The 12,445-nt window shown below is 48.3% G+C and overlaps 1 pseudogene; it reads right to left on the bottom strand.

The window, feature by feature from the left end:
* Positions 1-259: 259 nt before the first annotated feature.
* On the bottom strand, positions 260-8,122 carry LOC123428899 (annotated as a pseudogene).
* Positions 8,123-12,445: the final 4,323 nt, after the last annotated feature.

The raw sequence follows: 12,445 nt of genomic DNA on the forward strand, positions 1-12,445 counted from the left end.
CTGCCTCGCGCAGCTCCCCTGCCCCCTTAGAGCATTTCTAGTAGAACCCTCAAACCCTCAAACCCTTAAAGCAGTTTTAAGGGTTGAGAAGTGCCAGTTTTTGGCACTTTTAAGGGTTGAAAAACAGGGGCAAATACTGGAACCCTCAAACCCAACCCTTAAACTGCTTTAAGGGTTGGATTTGAGGGTTCTAGTCTTTGCCTCAACCGCAACCTTTAAAACTGTCATTTCATATATCACACATTTTATCACATTTCATCATATGACATATCACATATAGTAATCCGCCCATGAAAATTTGCCACTAATAATGAACGTGGGCATGCCGTAGGAGACCATTCAATGAACTGAACAAAGTCCCGTGGAGAATCTGCCAATTAAGAATGTAATAACAGGGAAACACAATGAGACATGAATTCTTTGGTTGAGTACAGCATTTCACAAACAAAAATAATCAAATTACAGCATGTATGGAGGATACAGGAATATTTTGAGTAACTGATGAATAGATGCTTACCTGCTCTAACATTGAAAACAGAACATTCTGTTGGTCTCTCTGGATTCAGTATGTGTATAGGAATCCAAAATGGTGGGCTTGAATTAGAGCTGCAAAAAATCCAATACATTACTTTGTGCGAAAGAATATCACTAACCATAAGAAAAAAGGTAAATGGACAATTCGTTGAAAGGATCAAATAATTTGTGAAGCGCCTCTAGAGTAAAATGGCGCTATTAATGCTGCCACCTGAAATTCCTTGGTCTGAAAATGGAATTCCGGTGGGATAACAAGTAAGGATCAAGGTAAACTTCAGGGAACAGATAGAGGAATATCTAACAGTGTTTAGCTAGCCCTTTTCTAAACGAGATCATAGCATTTTAGGAGGCCACGGGAAACAAAGCGAACCCAACTCATGCACTAGTTATTGTCTCTGCTACACATTTTCCTTCGTCACGAAAATAAAAACAAAGATAATGGTAGCTTTTAAGTTCATCATAGGTTCAAGGAGGCAGTGGGCGACTCAAGCGGCCACACCTCAAGTTCCTGCACAGCTCGGGCACGCTCAGGCTCGCGGGGGGCTGCTTGAGGCGGATCCGGAACACGGTCGCCAGTGATGAGGCCAGCTGCGCTCCTCCGGCCGCTCCACTGCCACCTAAGCCCTCCACATCCCCGGCCCCACAAGCGCCGCCGTCAACCTCCATCGCCTCGCCCGCTACACCCGCCTCCACCGCCTCGCCACCGCCACCGCCACCGGCCCCACCATCCGCACAAGCGACGACGCCGTCCTGGCTCTGCTGCTGCTGCTCCTTGAGCGGCGGCGATGACGCTGCGACCGCGTTGGTGTGGCGTTGGGTGCGGGGTTTGGGGGCGGTGGCGGAGGGGAGGGGGGATGAATTCCCTCCCGCGCGTTTCCTCCCAATCCTCATTTCTAATTTTCTATAGGCTAGGAAGAGGTTTGAGGATTGAACCTTAATTTCTTTTACGGGTTTGAGGGTTTAGAGGTTTTATTGTACGACTTTTTTTCATAAAAACTGTAAAAAAACAGTTATTTTTAGAGGTTTGAGGATTTAAGGGCTCTACTAGACTTGCTCTTACCTGCCTTCCCAATCTCCCCTCTTTCATGCCAAAAATCGTTTCTTCTTCCTCCCCCTGCGTCTTTTGTTCGCGCGCGGCGACGACACATCCTCCTCGTCGCCCCCTCCGCCGTAGGAGGCTCGAGGTAGGCAGAAGTGGCTCGCGTTGCGCCTGTGCGTGCACGGGTGCGCGTCATGGGCCTACGCGCCGGTCCCCGCCTCGGTCGTGCACCCATCCACGGAGGAGAAGGAGGGGAGATCCCGTTCGCCACCAAGGCGTCCTCGGTGAGGGGAACCAACTGCACGTACTCCAAGTAGGGAAGGTTCTGAAACTCCATCGGAATTGCGCCGGTCAGGTTGTTGATGAACAGGTCTGTTCTCCTCATGGAGCAGCCGGAGCATCCGTATCTCGTCGAGCTCGTTGGGGATGGCTCCTGTCAGCTTGTTCTCTGACAGGTCGATCTCCACCTCGCTCTGCAGGCTCCCGAGCTCCTTCCGCATGGCGCCGTCCAGCTGGTTCCGGTAAATGTAGACCTTTACGAGCATGGGCAGCGCCCCGAGCTCGAATCACTTTTCTCTTAGCGTCTTCTCTTTGTCATATTGAACCTGAATCGCATTTCTTCTGGTATTGTGTTCTTTGTCATACTGAACCTGAATCACATTTCTCTTGAGTCGCATTCCTTGTCATACTGAACCTGAATTTGAGTCTGACGGTGAACTCTGCAATGCAATTTCAGACCAGAGCCCTCAGGAATCGACGCTGCTGCGCGACGTTGTGGAGGTAGGAAACTGTAGAAGGGAATTTTATGTTCAGTCTTTGGTAAAGATAATTCAGTTACAAGATAATTTAGGAGTCATGAAAATTCAGTTACTGTCAACTGAATTTGACATTATAATTTATACTGTGAACTGAACACTAACACTTCTACAGTAAATTAACACTACACAAACACTTTTCATAAGATGAAGCTCTTGATCTTACGGTAAATAGTCAAGTTACGACTACACTTTTAAAGTTGAAGATACTCCTGTAAATTAAACCTCAACTTGCAGCGTTGTTGTTTTCAGTTAACTGAAATTACATCAAAGAATTTCTGTTGCTCTCTTAAGTTTAGTCATGTTGTATTGCACCCCATTTATACTGTCAAAACTGCACTGCTTGTACTGTCAAAAAAGGTTCAGGCTCAATGCTGCATTGCTGAAAAACTAAAATTTTAACTGAATCTTAACTTCTTCCTGAGGAACACGAGCATTGCTGGTGATCAACACGATCGCGGCAAAGGGGGCTGCAGATCAGTTTCACTGTGTATCAGCTACAGGATCAGAGGCGGAGTACCAGAGGCAGAGGCGGAGGGAGCTGCAGATCAATCTCACTGTGTATCAGCTACAGGATCAGAGGCGGAGTACCAGAGGTAGAGGCGGAGGGAGCTGCGGATCAATTTCACTGTGTATCAGCTACAGTTTTTGCGTTGGTGCTCTAGCTAGTGCAGCTGCTCGTCGCCATGCATCATCGTCGACCGTCTCATGATCCTGACGCTCTTGCAGTCCGCGAGGAACAGGTCCCAGGGGAGGTCGCCGGCGAGCATGATGTTGCCCTCGTGGTCCTCGTAGGCCACGCCCAAGTCCAGCATCTGGCCGGCCATGCCAAGGAGCGCCGCCCGGAGCTCCGCGTACCCCCCGAATGCCCTCAAGTCGATCTTCCGCTGGTACTGGGCTCCGTCGACGCTGACCTTCACGTACTTGCTCTCCCTGCTGTCCGGCCGGCCCAGCCGCAGCTCGGCGTCCACCTGCCGAGCATGTCAAGGATCGGTCTCGAGCACGAGAGAGAGAGATGGATGGATGGGAGTGTGGGAGGCTGACCGTGACGGAGGTTCTCGCCCACTTGTCGGTGTCCCTCCTCGGCGGCGCCGCCATGATCTCTCCTCAGTCCCTCACGTCGGAAGCAGCAACAGTAGCAGAGAGAGAGAGATCGCAACAAGGAAGAAGAAGGACGGGGGGCGTGTGGAATGGACATATACCGGCACCTGCCCTCACCCTGACCGTCACATGCTCGCCGTCAGGAGCTTGCCGATCCGGGAACGGCAGCGCCGCGATGCCGGTGGCTGGTTGATCGGCCGAAAACGGCATGCATGCAGCTCAGCTGGGGCCCCACCCTCCTACGCGTGGAAGAGGAAGAAGGAGGAGGAGGCTGGGAACATGCGCGAAGACGAAACAGATCCATGCGGGGTGTGGGCCGGGACGAAGAATCGGAAACGGAGCAATCGCAGAATCGCTGTCATGCCGAGAATGGCAGCTGAGCTGGGTTGGCCGGGCCTCTCTCTGTCTCCCGGAATGCTCTACTCTCTATCTAGCGCACGTACGGCCCCGGCCGTTTTGGCCCTTGTGTGTGTTATTATGGAACGAAAATTCGGGCGGGCCTAGCCACCAATAATTTCATGTGTCGTTGGTTGGTGTTGGTTTGTTGGTTGGTTCCCTAATCACGTCCTCGGCAATTCAGCCTGGGCCGTGCAGTGCAGTGGGCAGAAAAGGGATCTATCTCCTCCTCCGTGGCCCTCACGCCTCAACAAACCCGCCGGCTCCATGCTGCTGACTTTCGGCTCAACAAACCGGCGTTGCCCGACTCGGGAGTCACTATGATGGTGGGCTGGTGGCAAGTTTAATTCTAGTATTTTTTTTCTTCACTTTTGGTCCAGTTGATCTGTGTATGATAAATACATTATGGTTTGTACTACTAAACACTATGTCAATCATTATCTCATCTAGAAGATCAACTTCCAGGGATCATCTTTTCCATCCCTGGTATGATATAGTTCATCACGAAGCTCGGCAGCTTAGTGACAGTGACTTTGGAGAACTATGTCAATCATTATCTTATCTGGAAGATCAACTCCCACTCGATTCAGGTAATTGTAGCACCCAGACAATCTGAGCACACGCTTAACGATTGAACTTTTCTCGTTTACTTTGTAGGCAAAGAATTTTATCGGAGGTCTCATACCTCTCAACACGGGCATGCTCTTGGAACATCTCATATGTTCCGTCCTTGAGCGCCTCAATTCTAAGTCGTAAAGCATCACACAGTGAACTATCAAGTAGTCATTAAAACATGTTTATCAGATGTTTGTAACATCCACACACGACGCTTGGGACAACACAACGAATGATGCATTAAAGACATAAGCCTTTTGCGCAGCAATGAGGACAATCTCAGTTTACGGACCTAGTCCGCATAATTGATACTATCATCTTTCAACTTAGCTTTTTCTAGAAACATATCAAAACACAGGGGAGCTACAACGCAAGCTAAACATCTACTACATAATCCGTAAAGACATTTTGACTACACTAGTGGAAAACGGGCCTTTGACCTGGACCCTTTAGTCCCGGCCTGCCTCTGGGCCGGGACTAAAGGCCCGGCCACGTCGCCCCAAATCGCAATGCCTCCCACGAGGCTTTGGTCCCGGCCCGTAAGGAGCCTTTAGTCCCGGTTTGTGTCCCAAACCGGGACTAAAGGGCTACGCGGTGTGCAGCCCGCATGTGCGCCACCTTTAGTCCCGGTTTGTGTCTCAAACCGGGACTAAAGTCCTCTACCTATATATAGCACAACCCCCCTCTCCCCTCTTCCTTGCATTTTTCTTGGATGGAAGAGTGTGGGTGTGTGCTAGCTCTCCATTTTTTTTGATGCACTAGAGGTGTTTGTTGAAATGTGTGTTAGAGCGATGCCGCTTCAGTTCACCGAACACAACTACGATATGAGATGCCCGAGCCACGCTTAAACCTCTTCCTCTTTATTTCTACTTATTCTAAAAGGTTAGCAACTATATTTCCTCGTTTAGACCGTGCGGTACTAATTTTTAGGATCGTGATTGTATTTGATATACTGTCGTATAACGCAGATGAGCCATCCATGGATGTACGGTGATCGACGCACAGCCGCTTACAGAGAAGGCGTGCATTCTTTTCGAGATGCAGCCGATGCGAACAAGCATGGTGGTGGCTTTATGTTTTGTCCATGTGTTGAATGTCGGAATGAGAAGGATTACACTTCCTCAAGAGTCATTCAGAGCCACCTGCTTCGGTCCGGTTTTATGTCGGGCTATAATGTTTGGACCAAGCTCGGAGAAAGATGGGTTATGATGGAAGACGACGATGAAGAAGAAGAGAACGATGATGAAAACTACCGATCTATGTTCTCTGAGTATGCTGATACCGCAATGGAAGACAATGAAGAAGAAGATCAGGATGAAGAACGGGAACCAGATGAGCCCGCTGATGATCTTGGCCGGGTCATTTCTGATGCACGGCGAGGTTGCGACACAGAAAAGGAGAGCTTGCAGTTCGAGCAGATGTTACAGGACCACAACAAATTGTTGTACCCAACTTGTGAAGATGGCCAGAAGAAGCTGGGTAGCACACTGGAATTGCTGAAGTGGAAGGCAGAGACCGGTGTGACTGACTCGTCATTCGAAAAGTTGCTGGTACTGATGAAGAAGATGCTTCCAAGAAAGAACGAATTGCCCGCGAGCACGTACGAAGCAAAGAAGCTTGTCTGCCCTCTAGGATTAGACGTGCAGAAGATACATGCATGCCCTAATGACTGCATCCTCTACCGCGGTGAGAAGTACGAGAATATGGTAAATGCCCGGTATGCATTGCATTGCGGTATAAGATCAGAAAAGATGACCCTGGTGATATTGAGGGCAAGCCACCCAGGAAGAGGGTTCCTGCCAAGGTGATGTGGTATGCTCCTATAATACCACGGTTGAAACGTCTGTTCAGAAATAAAGATCATGTGAAGTTGTTGCGATGGCACATGAAAGATCGTATGAAAGACGATAAGTTGAGGCACACCGCTGATGGTCGGCAGTGGAGAAAAATTGAGAGAGAGTTCCCGAGATTTGCAGCTGACGCAAGGAACTTATGGTTAGGTCTGAGTACAGATGGCATGAATCCTTTTGGGGAGCAGAGTTGCAATCACAGCACCTGGCCCGTTACTCTATGTATGTACAACCTTCCTCCTTGGTTGTGCATGAAGCGGAAGTTCATTATGATGCCAGTGCTTATCCAAGGTCCAAAGCAACCCGGCAACGATATTGATGTGTACCTAAGGCCATTAGTTGATGAACTTTTACAGCTGTAGGCCGAACCAGGTATACATGTGTGGGACGAGCACAAACAAGAGGAATTTGACCTTCGAGCGTTGCTTTTCATAACCATCAATGATTGGCCTGCTCTTAGTAACATTTCAGGACAGTCAAACAAGGGATACAATGCATGCACGCACTGTTTGGATCAGACAGAAAGTATATATCTGGACAAATGTAGGAAGAATGTGTACCCGTACAATCGTTGTTTTCTTCCGCCCAAGCATCCCTTAAAGAAAAAAGGCAAGCATTTCAATGGCAAGGCAGAACCCCGGGGGAAGCCTGTCATCCGTACTAGTGTTGAAGTATTTGATATGGTCAAAGATTTAAAAGTAATCTTTGGAAAGGGTCCTGGCAGCCAACCTATTCCTAACGGCCCTGATAAGCGCGTACCCATGTGGAAGAAGAAATCTATATTTTGGGAGCTACCCTACTGGGAAGTCCATGAGGTCCGCTCGGCAATCGACGTGATGTACCTGACGAAGAATCTCTGCGTGAATATTCTAGGCTTCTTGGGCTTGTATGGGAAGTCAAAAGATACACCGGAAGCACGGGAGGACCAGGAACGTCATAAAGGAAGAGATGGCATGCATCCAGGGCAGTTTCAAGGGTGTCCCAGCTACGCTCTTACTAAGGAAGAGAAGGAAATCTTCTTTGAAGTCCTTTTCAGTATCAAGGTCCCGACTGGTTTCTCGTCGAATATAAAGGGAATCGTAAATATGAAAGACAAAAAATTCCAAAACCTAAAGTCTCATGACTGCCACGTGCTTATGACGCAATTGTTTCTGGTTGCATTGAGGGGAATTCTACCGGAAAATGTTCGCCTGGCAATTGTGAAGGTATATGCATTCCTCATAGGCCACGCCCAAGTCCAGCATCTGGCCGGCCATGCCCAGGAGCGCCGCCCGGAGCTCCGCGTACCCCCCGAATGCCCTCAAGTCGATCTTCCGCTGGTACTGGGCTCCATCGACGCTGACCTTCACGTACTTGCTCTCCCTGCTGTCCGGCCGGCCTAGCCGCAGCTCGGCGTCCACCTGCCGAGCATGTCAAGGATCGGTCTCGAGCACGAGAGAGAGATGGATGGATTGGAGTGTGGGAGGCTGACCGTGACGGAGGTTCTCGCCCTCTTGTCGGTGTCCCTCCTCGGCGGCGCCGCCATGATCTCTCCTCAGTCCCTCACGTCGGAAGCAGCAACAGTAGCAGAGAGAGAGAGAGAGAGAGAGAGAGAGAGAGAGAGAGAGAGAGAGATAGCAACAAGGAAGAAGAAGGACGGGGGGCGTGTGGAATGGACATATACCGGCACCTGCCCTCACCCTGACCTTCACATGCTCGCCGTCAGGAGCTTGCCGATCCGAGAACGGCAGCGCCGTGATGCCGGTGGCTGGTTGATCAGCCGAAAACGGCATGCATGCAGCTCAGCTGGGGCCCCACCCACGCGTGGACGTACGAGAGAGAGAGGAAGAGGAAGAAGGAGGAGGAGGCTAGGAACATGCGCGAAGATGAAACAGATCCATGCGGGGTGTGGGCCGGGATGAAGAATCGGAAACGGAACAATCGCAGAATCGCTGTCATGCCGAGAATGGCAGCTGAGCTGGGTTGGCCGACCTCTCTCTTTCTCCCGGAATGCTCTACTCTATCTAGCGCACGTACGGCCCCGGCCCTTGTGTGTGTTATTAGAGCATCTCCAACAGGCGCGCTTCGCGCCGCGCCTAAAAAACGAGTTTGCCGCGCGCTGGTCGACTTGTTTTGCGCGCCGCGCTGGCTCCAGCAGTAGCTATAAAATGTAGCGCGCGCGCTCCGCTCCAGCAGCGCGCAAAAATGCAGTGCGCGCGCCGCTGCAGTGCCCAAAATGCAATGTGAAACATTCATCAAAATGCAATAACATGCGAAATATAACACAAACAAGTAGATGGTCATCCCCACAAGTTCATCCAACCAAGTTCAAAATGCAAACCAAGTTCAAAATACAAGTTCATCCAACAAAGTTGAAGACATATAAAACACATCAATCATCTTCCTCGTCGTCTTCCTCTTATTCCGAAGACGATTCTTCCGCCTTCGAAGATGAATCTGTTGGGGAACGTCGCATGGGAAACAAAAAATTTCCTACGCGCACGAAGACCTATCATGGTGATGTCCATCTACGAGAGGGGATGAGTGATCTACGTACCCTTGTAGATCGTACAGCAGAAGCGTTAGTGAACGCGGTTGATGTAGTGGAACGTCCTCACGTCCCTCGATCCGCCCCGCGAACAATCCCGCGATCAGTCCCACGATCTAGTACCGAACGGACGGCACCTCCGCGTTCAGCACACGTACAGCTCGACGATGATCTCGGCCTTCTTGATCCAGCAAGAGAGACGGAGAGGTAGAAGAGTTCTCCGGCAGCGTGACGGCGCTCCGGAGGTTGGTGATGATCTTGTCTCAGCAGGGCTCCGCCCGAGCTCCGCAGAAACGCGATCTAGAGGAAAAACTATGGAGGTATGTGGTCGGGCTGCCGTGGAAAAGTCGTCTCAAATCAGCCCTAAAACCTCCGTATATATAGGTGGGAGGGAGGGGAGGAGGCAGCCTCAAAACCTAAAGGTTTGGCCGAAATTGGAGGTGGAGGAGTCCTACTCCAATCCTACTTGGAGTAGGATTCCACCTTCCCACTTGGAAACTCTTTCCACCTTGTGTTTTTTTCCTTCTCAAACCTTATGGGCCTTAGTGGGAACTTATTCCAGCCCACTAGGGGCTGGTTTATCTCTTCCCACAGCCCATAAGACCCCTTGGGGCGTGACACCCCTCCCGATGGTCCCCGGCACCCCTCCCGGCACTCCCGGTACACTACCGATGAGCCCGAAACTTTTCCGGTAATGCACGAAAACCTTCCGGTAACCAAATGAGGTCATCCTATATATCAATCTTCGTTTCCGGACCATTCCGGAAACCCTCGTGACGTCCGTGATCTCATCCGGGACTCCGAACAACAGTCGGTAACCAACCATATAACTCAAATACGCATAAAACATCGTCGAACCTTAAGTGTGCAGACCCTGCGGGTTCGAGAACTATGTAGACATGACCCGAGAGACTCCTCGGTCAATATCCAATAGCGGGACCTGGATGCCCATATTGGATCCTACATATTCTACGAAGATCTTATCGTTTGAACCTCAGTGCCAAGGATTCATATAATCCCGTATGTCATTCCCTTTGTCCTTCGGTATGTTACTTGCCCGAGATTCGATCGTCAGTATCCGTATACCTATTTCAATCTCGTTTACTGGCAAGTCTCTTTACTCGTTCCGTAATACAAGATCCCGCAACTTACACTAAGTTACATTGCTTGCAAGGCTTGTGTGTGATGTTGTATTACCGAGTGGGCCCCGAGATACCTCTCCGTCACACGGAGTGACAAATCCCAGTCTCGATCCATACTAACTCAACTAACACCTTCGGAGATACCTGTAGAGCATCTTTATAGTCACCCAGTTACGTTGCGACGTTTGATACACACAAAGCATTCCTCCGGTGTTAGTGAGTTATATGATCTCATGGTCATAGGAACAAATACTTGACACGCAGAAAACAGTAGCAACAAAATGACACGATCAACATGCTACGTCTTATTAGTTTGGGTCTAGTCCATCACATGATTCTCCTAATGATGTGATCCCGTTATCAAGTAACAACACTTGCCTATGGCCAGGAAACCTTGGCCATCTTTGATCAACGAGCTAGTCAACTAGAGGCTTACTAGGGACAGTGTTTTGTCCATGTATCCACACAAGTATTGTGTTTCCAATCAATACAATTATAGCATGGATAATAAACGATTATCATGAACAAAGAAATATAATAATAACTAATTTATTATTGCCTCTAGGGCATATTTCCAACAGTCTCCCACTTGCACTAGAGTCAATAATCTAGTTCACATCACCATGTGATTCCAACGAATCCAACACCCATATAGTTATGGGGTCTGATCATGTCTTGCTTGTGAGAGAGGTTTTAGTCAACGGTTCTGAAACTTTCAGATCCGTGCGTTCTTTACAAATCTTTATGTCATCTTATAGATGCTGCTACTACGTGCTATTCGGAAATGCTCCAAATATCCACTCTACTATATGAATCCGTTTCACTACTCATAGTTATTCAGATTAGTGTCAAAGCTTGCATCGACGTTACCCTTTACGACGAACTCTTTAACCACCTCCATAATCGAGAAAAATTCCTTAGTCCATTTGTTACTAAGGATAAATTTTGACCGCTGCTAGTGATTCAATCATGGATCACTCTCTGTACCTCTCAACATACTTTGAGTCAAGGCACACTTCAGGTGCGGTACACAGCATGGCATACTTTAGATTCTACGGCTAAGGCATAGAAGACGACCTTCGTCTATTCTCTTTATTCTGCCGTGGTCGGGTTTTGAGTCTTACTCAAATTCACACCTCACAACGCAACCAAGAACTCCTTCTTTGCTGATCTATTTTGAACTCTTTCAAAAAACTTGTCAAGGCATGCATCTTGTTGAAACTTCTATTAAGCGTTTTCGATCTATCTCCATAGATCTTTGATGCTCAATGTTCAAGTAGCGTAATCCAGGTACTCCTTTGAAAACTTCTTTCAAACAATCTTGTCTGCTTTACAGAAATTCTACATTACTTCTGATCCACAATATGTCAACCACATATACCTATCAGAAATTCTATAGTGCTCCCACTCACTTCTTTGGAAATACAAGTTTCTCATAAACCTTGTACACACCCAAAATCTTTGATCATCTCATCAAAGTGCTTATTCCAACTCCGGGATGCTTGCACCAGTCCATTGAAGGATCACTGGAGCTTGCATACTTGCTAGTATATTTAGGATCGACAAAACCTTCTGGCTGTATCACATACAATGTTTGCTCAAGGAAACCATCGAGGAAACAATGTTTTGACATCCTATGTGCAATATTTCATAAATAATGCAGCAACTACTAACATAATTCTAACAGACTTTTAGCATCGCTACGAGTGAGAGTCTCATCATAGTCAACTGTTTGATCTTGTCGGAAACATCTTTGCGACAAGTCGAGCTTTTCTTAATAGTGACTTATCACTATCATCGTCTGTCTTCCTTTTAAAGATCCATCTTTACTCAATAGTCCTATGACCATCAAGTAGTTCTTCCAAAGTCTACACTTCGTTTTCATCCATGGATCCTCTCTCGGATTTCATGGCTTCCAGCCATTTGTCGGAATCTGGGCCCACCATCGCTTTCTCCATAACTCGTAGGTTCACTGTTGTTCAACAACATGACCTCCAAGACAGGGTTACCGTACTACTCTGCAGCAGTACGCGACCTTGTCGACCTACGAGGTTTGTAGTAACTTGATTCGAAGCTCAATGATCACCATCATCAGCTTCCACTTCAATTGGTGTAGGCGCCACAGGAACAACTTCCTGCGCCCTGCTACACACTGGTTGAAGTGATGGTTCAATAACCTTATCAAGTTCTACTACCCTCCCACTCAATTCTTTCGAGAGAAACCTTTCCTCGAGAAAGGATCCGTTTCTAGAAACAAACACTTTGCTTTCGGATCTGAGATAGGAGATGTACCCAACTGTTTTGGATATCCTATGAAGATGCATTTATCCGCTTTGGGTTCGAGCTTATCAGACTAAAACCTTTTTCACATAAGTTTCGAAGCCCCAAACTTTCAAGAAACGACAGTTTAGATTTCTCTAAACCTC

The sequence above is a fragment of the Hordeum vulgare genome, chromosome 2H (genome assembly GCF_904849725.1).
Source record: "Hordeum vulgare subsp. vulgare chromosome 2H, MorexV3_pseudomolecules_assembly, whole genome shotgun sequence".
In the NCBI taxonomy this organism is placed as follows: Eukaryota; Viridiplantae; Streptophyta; class Magnoliopsida; order Poales; family Poaceae; genus Hordeum; species Hordeum vulgare.